The sequence below is a fragment of the Jaculus jaculus genome, chromosome 2, assembly GCF_020740685.1.
Source record: "Jaculus jaculus isolate mJacJac1 chromosome 2, mJacJac1.mat.Y.cur, whole genome shotgun sequence".
NCBI lineage: Eukaryota > Metazoa > Chordata > Mammalia > Rodentia > Dipodidae > Jaculus > Jaculus jaculus.
This window is the reverse complement of record NC_059103.1, coordinates 194,801,367-194,807,912: the sequence shown is the minus strand read 5'-3', so window position 1 is coordinate 194,807,912 and position 6,546 is coordinate 194,801,367.

Here is a 6,546-nt window from a genome sequence, read left to right as displayed (position 1 = left end):
CGGGCCGGGCGGGCGTGGGGCAGGGCCCCGGGACCGCGGCCCGAGCGGAGGCGGGGGCGGGGGCTGAGACGGGCGGCTCCGCCCTCCCGTCGCTGTCGGCCCGCCCCGCCGCCCGCTCGCGTCCCTCGAGCTGGAGCAGGCGGCGGCGGCGGCGGCGGCGGCGGCGGCGGCGGTTCCCGGGGAGGTGTCGGTGTTTCCTGCAGGCTAGGGTCTGGCTCCTCCTCCCTCCACCGCTTCCCCCGCCCGCGGAGCCACCATCTTGACCCCGCCCGCCTCGGCCGCGGCTGCCGTTACGAGGCCCCGACGCCGCGCCCGCCGGCGTTCGCGCGAGAACGCGGAGCCCGCGCCTGCGTGACGTCATAATCCGGCGCTGTTTCCCTCCCCCTCCTCCTCCACGCCGTCGGCGCGCCGCGAGGCGCTGTTGCCATGGTTTCCGCCGGCTCCGCGCAGCCCCGGCGCCGTCCCGTGGCGCTCGCGTCCCCTGGCCGCCCGGGTCGCCGGTGGTCGCGAGGCCGAGCGAAGGCGGCGTGCTCCGGCCCGCGGAAGGTGGCCTTCGTTGTTAGAGCGCAGCGGAGGGTCCCGGAGGCTTGCCTCGCGCCGCGTGTGAGAGAGAGGAGAGGAGCCAACGCTGCCGCCCTCCGTTCCGCCCCACGCCGCGGGGAGACGTGGCCGTGGCCGCGCCCGCGGAGGACACCGGCGGACCCTGCCCGCGTGCGCGTGGGCCCCGCGGACGTCCCGCTTGCCTCTCTGCACAGCCCCCTTTTTGACCCAGGTACACGGCCCCGAAGGCATCCATCGCGACGTCTTTAAGATGGCCAAGGGCAAGAGCCCAGGCCTCCTTTGCTCTGTCCCCGTCCCCAAGCACGCCTGGACAGTCCCCCCCCCTCGGTACAGGGGAGGCCGTTCTTTGTCACTTTGCTGCCTGTCCGCCAAATTGACGTGGCCCGGGCTGTCGATACTTTGCCTGACTTTGCAGGCAGAGGCGCCTTAACCGCTAAAGCCATCTCTCCAGCCCAGATGCGCTATTTTTATAGGCAGAGGGGAACCATGCTTCCGACCCTGCATAGCAAACCGGTAAAGTTTGCAAAAGGCGATGCCGACAATTACTAAGACTGCCGCACATTGATGGAGCCTACAGCTATTAACAAGGAGTTGAGGCAGGCGTAGCAATTATTTTCAGCTATCCGTCTTAGATCAAGGGACATAAGATGGAAAATTTAAAAAAAAAAAAGTCGGGCGTGGTGGCGCACGCCTTTAATCCCAGCATTGGGGAGGCAGAGGTAGGAGGATCGCCGTGACTTCGAGGCCACCCTGAGACTTCATAGTGAGTTCCAGGTCAGCCTTGGCTAGAGTGAGACGCTACCTCGAAAATCAAAACAAACAAACAAACAAAAAGCCTCGCTGCCATGGGCTCCTAGCTCAAAGGACGTTCTGTTGTCTAGTTGACGTCAGGATGCCTTGTGAGCCGTTACCCTCCATCAGAACTGCCGCCCCAGCAAGCAGGGTCGTTAGTAAAATTATCAAACTCTCCACACAACCCCTTGGGGCGGGCAGGCTTGTGTAGTAGAAAACTTGAGCCCGGCCCCAAAATCCACACTGAAATCTCGTGTTTTCAGCTGTGCCCGCCCGGCATAGCTGTATTAGGTGCTGCGCCCAGGGTTCTGTCTTTTTACTGGAGCCTTTATACTGGCTGTTACGGTAGGTATTGTCTTCATCCCAGTTTTTACAGAGGAGAAGGAGGCTGAGTTTTCGATGAGTTGCATGACGAGAAAGGTAATACGTTGTGGGCTGCTAGTATGTCCAAAACTAGTAAGACTCAAAATAGGATTTGAACTCAATGCTCCCCTCAAGCTAGCTACAACAGCCAGTTCCGCAACCCAATCCTATCTGTACTGTCTTCACAGTGTCACGTACCAGTCTCCTTCCGATTGTCACTTTCGCCATCTTAACTGAAAACCCTTCTGTAGTTTGCCTAGCTTATACTTATTTATTTATTTATTTATGGTTTTTCAAGGTAGGGTCTCTCTCTAGCACAAGCTGACCTGGAATTCACTATGTAGTGTCAGGGTGGCCTCGAACTCACTGCGATCCTCCTACCTCTGCCTAAAGGCCTGCGCCACCACACCCGACCTGCCTGGTTTATTATAATGTCCTCATTAACTACGGCCACCTTTGTGAATTCTGTCTGCTTATTACTGCCATGTTAATTTCCCTAATTTACATATCTGGGGAACAATGTAGTGATTATGACAATATTCCCAAAGGAATACTGCCTTGGTGAGGGAATAATGAAGCATTATATAGAGAACTTCAAAGATTTGTCTCTTATTCTGCCGTGAGTGTAATTTTAAGCCACAAGAGAGAAGCCATCATGGACAAAAGTGTCCACAAATACTAACCTACAATAAAAATGTGGTAAGAGGTAGGATCGTATCAGTCATGCAAATGGAGAATAAATAGTTCATGGGCTTTCCTCTAATTTTTATTTAAAATATTAAATGTAGCTGGATATAATGGCTCACACCTGTAAATCCCAGTATTTGGGAGGTTGAGGTAGGAGGATCACTGTGAGTTCCAGTTAAGCCCGGGCTACAGTGAGACCCTGCTTCAAAAAACAAAACAAGGGCTGGAGAGATGGCTTAGCGATTAAGCACTTGCCTGTGAAGCCTAAGGACTCTGGTTCGAGGCTCAGTTCCCCAGGTCCCACGTTAGCCAGATGCACAAGGGGGCGCATGCGTCTGGAGTTCGTTTGCAGAGGCTGGAAGCCCTGGCGCGCCCATTCTCTCTCTCTCTCCCTCTACCTGTCTTTCTCTCTGTGTCTGTCGTTCTCAAATAAAAAATAAAATAAATTTTTTTAAAAATGAAAAAAATTTTTAAAAAAACTAAAAAAGGAAGTTTTTTTGTTTTTTTTTTTAAGGGCTGGAGAGATAGCTTAGCAGCTAAGACATTTGCCTGCAAAGCCAGCGGACCTTAATTCCAACCCCCAGGACTCAAGTAAGCCAGATGCACAAGGGGGCACATGCATCTGGAGTTTGTTTGTAGTGGCTGGAGGCCCTGGGGTACCCACTCTCTCTTCCTCTCTCTGCCTCTTTCTCTCTTTCTCTCTCTCTCTAATAAACAAAAATAACTTAAAAAAAAAAAAAAAAAGCTTAGTGTGGTGGTGCACGACTTTAATCCCAGCACTTGGGTGACAGAGATAGGAAGATCACTGTGAGTTCAAGGCCACCCTGAAACTACATAGTGAATTACAGGTCAGCCTGAGCTACAGTTAAACCCTACCTCAAAAAGAGAAAAACAGAAAAAGCCAGGCGTGGTAGCACACACCTTTAATCCCAGCACTAGGGAGGCAGAGGTAGGAGGATTGTCATGAGTTTGAGGCCACCCTGAGACTACAGAGTGATTTTCAGGTTAGCCTGAGCTAGAGTGAGACCCTACCTCAAAAAAGCAAAAAAAAAAAAATTAAATGTAGGCTCAGTTGATGTTTAGTATGCACAGAGATCTGGGTTTGATCCCTAGCACTGCATAAACCAGATGTGGCACATCTGCAATCTCAGCACTTAGGAGGTACAGGCAGGATGATCAAGAAATTCGACACCATCTCAGGATACAGGACTTTGTGCCCCCTAAAAAAGTTGTGTATTTAATATTTAATAAAAGCTTTAAAAATTAACAGATGTTTCAGTTAGTCCTTTCTTCCAGTATTTATTTTTAATCTTAGCATTTCCATGACCTCACTTTGGTAACATATTACACTTTAAAAAAATTGGAATGATGGAGAAAAGATTAATTGTGGTTCCTGACTAAAGATGACATGTAAATTTATGAAACATTCACAATAAAAAAAAAATCTAAGAAGGGGGTCTAGAGAGATTGTTTAGTGGTTAAAGTACTTGCCTGTGAAACCAAAGGTCCCAGGTTCAATTCCCTATTACCATGTAAGCCAGATGTACATGGTGGCTCATGTGTCTGGAGTTTGCAGCACCTAGAGGCTCTGATGCACCTTTTCTCTGTCTGCCTGCCCCCCCCCACTCTCACTCTCAAATAAATAAGTGAAAAGACAAATTTTAAGTTCCCCACTGGGCATGGTTGTACACACCTTTAATCCCAGCACTTGTGAGGCAGAGGTAGGAGAATCGATCAACAAGAGTTTGAAGCCAGCCTAAGACCACATAGTGAATTCTTGGTTAGCCTGTAGTAGAGTGAGACTCTACTCTGAAATGTCACACAAAAAAAGTTTCTGACTCAGGCCAGGTGTGGTGGCGCACGCCTTTAATCCCAGCACTCGGGAGGCAGAGGTAGGAGGATCGCTGTGAGTTCTAGGCCACCCTGAGACTACATAGTGAATTCCAGGTCAGCCTGAGCTAGCATGAGATCCTACCTTGGAAAACCAAAAAAAAAAAAAAAAAAAAAGTTTCAGAGTAAATTCTGTCTGGGCAAAGAACTTTTTTCAGGTAGTGATGTAAGTCATCTTACATAGGACTTGAAGCAAATCTCCTTAAACAGTAGGTTCTACTTTGCCCATGTAGGAAATAAAAGCTTGACTAAGATAATGGTAAGCACCTTTAAGACAGTACCTTGAAATAAAATTCATGTTGAGGTAATTTATAGGATATTTAGGAATTTTTAAGCTACAAGATAAATTTTCAAGGAAATATCTGAAGTCCACTGAATCTAACCTTCACTTGTTTTCTACATTGCCTTAAATGTTGCACCATTTTAGTACATATGTGTTGCAGTCCGGTTTGCATTGCTGGTAGAAATCACCCAACAAAGAGCAACTTCTGGGAAAAAGAGAATTATTTTGGCTCACAGGCTCGAGGGGAAGCTCCATGATGGCAGGGGAAAACGATGGCATGAGCAAAGGGTGGACATTACCCCCTGGCCAACATAAGGTGGACCATAGCAACAGGAGAGTGTGCCAAACACTGGCATGGCTATAACACCCATAAGCCCGCCCCCAACAATACACTCCCTCCAGAAAGCGTTAATTCCCAAATATCCATCAGCTGGGAACCTAGCATTCAGAACACCTAAGTTTATGGGCGACACCTGAATCAAACCACCACACCATGTATCTCCAGTCTGTAAGGATGATGTGCCGTGGTATGTATTCACATTGCTAACACACACACAATACCTGTGCTCAAAAATAATAGTCTGCTCATTTGTCATTAATGGTTCAAAAGCATTGTAGTAGCTTTCAAAACTTTTCTATATCGGATGTGTAAAACCGAGTATATATTTTCCATGGATATTCATCAGGCAGGCTTTTATTTTCAAGCAAAAATACACACATACACATAGAAAACCCACCAGATTTTTGGCTATCTCTAACAAAGGAAATGTACTAGAAGGGTTATTTCTATTACTCCCCAAGATTTCAAATCTCAGGAGAATCCATCGAATTGGTTTAGCTTATTGGATTATTTACACCCTAGCTTCCTTAGGAGAAAACAATGAGAAACAAGCACACAGATGTACTCTGACCTCCTTTCCAACAACGTGTTGGTAATATGGATAGAAAAACTAGTCCATGGAACAGAATAGAAAGTTTAGAAAAGACCCCACATACATATGGTTACCTGGCTCATAATAGACATGGCATTACAATACAGAGGGGAAAAGGTTAAAATAAGCAATGCACTGCCTAATGAAGGAGACATCACATCAGTTAATATTGAAATATTCTAGTTTCTTAAACTATGGATTGCACCCTAATGGGGTGGCAGAACTGAAGTGGGGGGGGAAGAAAATTTGGATGTGTGTGTGTTTTACTATGTGTAGTGTCCTAGCGTGGTGTGTGCACATTTGTATGTGCAGATGTGTGTGCATGTGGGAGCCAGGGAGAGCTTTGGGTGCCTTCCTCCATCACTCATCCATGTATTTTCTTGAGACAAAGTCTCTCTTTCAACCCAGTGCTGCCATTTTCATTCAGTGAGCCCCAGCAATTGTGCTGTTTCTGTCTCCTGTGGACTGGGGTTACAGATGCACATGGCCACACCTGATTTTATTATGGGGGTTCTGAGGAATCAAACTACATAGGTCTCAGGCCCTCATGCTTAAATGGTGAACACTCTTAGCCAACTACTAAGCCATCTCTTCAGCCCCACTTTGACAATTTTTTTAATATTTTATTTTTATGTATTCATTTGAGAGAGAAAGAGGCAGAGAGAGAGAGGGAAAGAGTGACAGAGAATGGGTACACCAGGGCCTCCACAGCCACTGCAAACAAAATCCAGACATATGTGCCACCTTGTGCACCTGGCTTACATAGGTCCTAGTTAATCCAACCTGGGTCCTTTGGCTTTGCAGACAAGTGTCTTAACTGCTAAGACATCTCTCCAGCCCCCACTGTGACAATTTTCTAGAAAATATTTATTTGCAAGCAGAGAGACACCAAGAGAAAGAGAGAGAAACAGAACATATGGGAACTCCAGGGCCTTGAACCATTGCACACAAACTCCAGATACATAGGCCACTCTGTGCATGTGGCTTACATAGGTACTGGGGAGTCCAGCCCATGTCGTTAGGCTTTGTAGGCAAGCA